Below are 4,676 nucleotides of genomic sequence, written 5' to 3' on the forward strand. Positions count from 1 at the left end.
CCGTCCGTTCGGCAGCGCAGGTGGTGGTGGGCGAGAAGGGCGCCGGGGGGACTCCGGAGGTCCGGTCCTGGCAGGATGCAGGGGGACACGGGGGTGGCCGAGGAAAGGTCCCTTCCCTGACAGCGCCTGGTGCATTTCTCAGAGGCACCGAGCACGCACAGCTTCCCTCGGCTTCGAAATCAGGCCGTCGTAGAATCATAAATATATAATATTGCACTCCTATGATATTATCAGTAGAGAGCAAGAGAGTTAAACGCATGCATTGAGGAGAGGCAAATTACATGTAAAGGGTTTTACTGCACAACTGCAGAGCGCTTCTCAAATGAAAAAATTTCAAATCCTTACAAGAATAAATTTAATTCCTGCTCGCATGTTCCCGTATCGCCTGCTAGGCAAGAAAGCGTGCTGGATATCGAGCAACGATTAGTGGAGTTACATCTGGGTTGGGTACACATGGTGCCTTACTGCTGATCAAACAGCAGGCTGAAAATCCCGAGCTGGAAAATACCCATTCTGGACAGAATAATTGTACTTTCCACATCTCTTCCAGGTCAGGATGAAACAGAGAGCCCTGGGAAGCGTTCTGGAGGAGAGAAAAGAAGCCATCGAGCCCCACTCACGGTCCTGTGTGACCGAGCAGAGCCAAACTCGCACGCAGGCTCTGCCCGGGGCAGGGGGACCCCACGAGAAGTTCCCGTGCCCTGGGCAGAGGCTCAGAACTCCAAAACTGGACCTGAAAACCTTCCCCCACAGCTTTCATTGCTGGCAAAACATACGTATTTATCTTCAAAGTTTGCTTTTTGACCTGTCAGCGGTTTTGCAACAATATAAATGTGCTTGGGAAATTTTTGATCGGCCTAATGGTTAGGACCTATTAGAAGCTGCAGAACATATTCACAGTCAATTCACTTATTCAGATGCATGAATGCAAGCTTAGAAAAGTAATTACAGGCACCTTTTTTTGGAAATCTTGAGGCTGTGTGGTTTCCCCATGGGAAATATGAGTAATAAATTCCTACTTAAAAAAAAAAGAAGAAGAAAATGTGCTAAGCATTGTTCTTTTTTTTTTTGTCTTTAATATTAAAAGTTGTTGATTAAATGTTCCAGGTGAGGCAAGGGTGGCTGGATGCAAATCCTTAATTTTCACAGAAAAATGAAAATCCTCAATTTCAACTATTCCTTAAAAGAACAATAAGAAAGATTTCATAGAGGTAATTTAGATCTTCTTTTCACTTCTTAAGTTTTAGTTGTCTTTTGTAAGAGAAATTGATTTTTCTTTTTTGGTGAACATGTAAACAGAAATCAGCTGGTCAGTATTAGACGATCTGGCCATTTTTCTCTTTCTACTGAGAGTTAATGTATCTATAGAGTTAACATCATATCTATACACATTAAATACATCTGGTTTAGGTTTAAAATATTTTATTAAAAATTAATTTATTATCCTCTATTGTTACAAAATGGTGAATAGTACTTGACATTTTTAGTTATTTATGATTTGCATCAAGTTGTCTTTGTATGAAAACTGACATTCAACTAAAATTTATTTGAGGTCATTTAAAATCGTTCATTAAAACTATCTTAAAATGCTTGATGCATTTCAAAAGTATCTTTGCATTTTAAAATATTTTCTGAAATAAGTGAAATAATGGCCCCTAGAAGGGGAATTAAATTGGAGGCTTCTGGTAGCCATGGCTTTGACAATCTTAGAGAAAGATCTTATCCTCTCACACTTGGGTTTAGCTGTAGATTGACAGAGGAAAATAGGCAATCTTACTTTCTCTTCTCTAATGTTGATTTTTCAGCTTTAATAGTCCTTAACTGAACTTCTCAAATGGATTGAAACAAAGAAGATATTCACCCTGTTGGCAAAAGAAACTGCAGCTCTCAAAAATTGCTTTCCTGCATCAGTTGTATCCTGTTCCATCTGCTTAGCCAAGGCACTCAGTCAGGCTGGTGGTGTCACCCTCTGAAGCTCAGGAACAGCAAACATCTCTTTATGTCAGTTGAAGAGGTGCAGACAATGTTACACAATTTTTTAGTTTTAAATAAAAAAATTTTGGGGAAGATGCTATGGAATTATGTTGTCCAGCAAGGACAATCCCTATTTGTAGGCATTTTGATCAAATTCTGGGATAATGAAGCAAGGGACCCCTAAATAGTTAGCTTTGGTTGTACAGATTGTTACTTCAAGGTAGAAGGGCTTATATATATCATTTTTGAATTAATATTTTTGAAGATGGAAAATGCTCTATGTGAGCACTTAGGTAGCAACAGACAAAAATTTATTTCAACTGATAGGGGAGGAAATGATCCTCATCTAAAGTGAAAGGCAGTTGGGCAAATGAAGTTCAGACGATCACTGGGGAAGGCAGAAATAGATAATAAACATAAACCTGTATAGCAGTGCATCATTTCGGCTGAATTTTTGTACTTGATTTGGCTTCTTGGTGGTTGGCAACTATTTATGTCTAGTTTAAATTAAACTTGTGCTTCAAAACCACCCATTAAATGAACAAATCCAGCCCAGTTTAGGATTTTTTTTTATGTTTCATGAGCAGTTTTTCCAGCTAAGAGTTAGTGCAGAGTTCTGTCAGCACAGTGTCACAGCAGAAGAGGAGCAGTAGATCACTGCTGAGTGACAGCCTCCAGCCCTGAAATGTGGCATCCATCCCCTTGCAGGTTCTCTGTTCTCCATCACTTCTGGAACACGTCCGACTTCCTGCACATGCCCTGCAGAGCTCGTCTGTGCCTGGGCACTCCAGCCTGCACCTCCCAGGTGCTTTCCTGAGACATCAGATGGAGTGCACTTGCGCATGGAGCAGCTGATCCACACAGTCTGGGTGGTCTTTGCCAGGACAGGAGGGTATGTGGTGCACCTGAGCTCTGAGGCATGGCTGCAGGTCCAGGAAATCCGGACAAATACAGAGGAACATCAGGCTGTGCCTGGGCATGGTTATCACATGGAGAGAATTATGTGTTGTCCAGGATGGAAAGATCTGTTCCTCAGGCAATAGAGCTTCGCACTGCTAACACACACATGCACAAGAATAAAAGTTTAAAGGTTTTTTTTATTGCTAAATTTTACATCTTTTCCACAGAAATTTGGAAGTGGGTCTGATGAATGACTAATATCACATTGCCATTTCTTTAGTGGGGAGGAGATCTCTAACCTGTGTGATATTTTTAAGCTAATAAATAAACAGCTAATTCTTAATACTAAACTTACCAATCAAATCAGGCTTGTGTTGTATTGCAGTAAACCTTAGCGATCTCCTTTCAGCTGGGGTTAGGTGTTCCCTGCAACTCCTCATAAAATACAGAGCTGTGGTACTCTGCCTGTGGGGAAAAAGCCTGGAGCCACATAGTGATGTATCTGTTCAGCAGTGTGAGACAGAAATTCCCTGTTCACAGCCCTGCATAGTCAACATTGCCTGCTGGTAAACTTTAAATTGCCCGAGTTGCTTAATGTCGTGATTAAAAGCCATTTGTTTCTTTCTTGTCCTATGCTGTGTTTGGCAAAACAGAAGGAACAAAAGTCTCATAATTCCTTGCATGCCCAGCAAACAATTGCACATTGTATGGGTTTTTCTTGTTCTTAAAAATATGGTCTAATAATACTATAGATACCAGAGGACCTTTTCATTTCCCCATTGTGAGCAAAATGAAAAGCTGAAGTCTTGAATACCAAAGCGCAATTCTGTGACTTGTGAAACTGGGTAGGTATATCCAGCAGCTACTGAAAAATGATGGGACAAAACTTCAAACAAGCCATCATTGTTTCTTCCCAAAGATGCCAATAAAAAAGGCTTTGGAATAATATTCAGCTTTTAATTAAGACAAATGAGAAATGTCACAAATAATGTGCATTACAGGTCACAACAAAACCATGTGGAATGTAGAATTTCTCCTGTAGAATTTCTCCTTAAACACTGATGTAATTCCAAGTCTGATTTAACATGAATTTTTCTTGAACTTTACTACTATGTCAGAAGCTGAGATACTGCAAATGACTCTAAAACCTGAATAGCAGTTGCTTATGTTCCTAATAGTAAGATGAAATATCTACATCCTCTTGTATTAAAAATAGAAAATGAAGTAGAGAGAAAAAAAAAGAAAACAAAGTATTTGCATTTTGAAAACTGTAGAAATATATATTTGGAATGGCACTAAAAGATGAGCTGCTTTTCAGTGTTGTAAATGAAAAAATATTACTGGGAGGCCATCTATAGCAATAAAAGGTTTTTTATTTGGCTGGTTGGTTTCTATCAGTGATATGCATTCTTCAGCTGAGGGGAAAAAGTCCATTTCAACAATCAAGTGGACATATTTGTGCTCCTATTTTAGGAACATATTCCTTTTATAGGCATTAAACACAGTTTACTATTGGAAAATTTTCATTTATTACATCTGCTTCATGTAGGGTCTTTCATGTAAACATTATAAAAAGGATTTAGTGTTGGATTTAGAAGTTGGGGTTTGGGGTTTTTTTGCCCTTTGTTCTCATTTTGTATTTTATTTCTTTGGAGAACTCTTTTTTCCCCCCTTTCAGGAAATTTCACATAATCTTTTCCATTCGTCATCAGCCAGGTTGCTGATTACCAGAGTAACTGCCAAGCTTTCAACTCCTTGTCATCAATGGGCTGTGAATGACAGACAGCATTAATGTTGGCAAG

The 4,676-nt window shown here is 39.3% G+C and overlaps 1 long non-coding RNA gene across 1 annotated transcript; it reads left to right on the forward strand.

Moving 5' to 3' along the window:
- Window positions 1-12: 12 nt before the first annotated feature.
- LOC115948544 lies at window positions 13-4,254 on the forward strand. Its single transcript, XR_004082357.1, has 3 exons — window positions 13-1,211; window positions 1,806-2,014; window positions 2,683-4,254. It is a non-coding gene; the product is annotated as an uncharacterized LOC115948544 (long non-coding RNA).
- The last annotated feature ends 422 nt before the right edge of the window (window positions 4,255-4,676 follow it).

This window comes from Geospiza fortis, unplaced genomic scaffold, assembly GCF_000277835.1.
Source record: "Geospiza fortis unplaced genomic scaffold, GeoFor_1.0 scaffold164, whole genome shotgun sequence".
NCBI lineage: Eukaryota > Metazoa > Chordata > Aves > Passeriformes > Thraupidae > Geospiza > Geospiza fortis.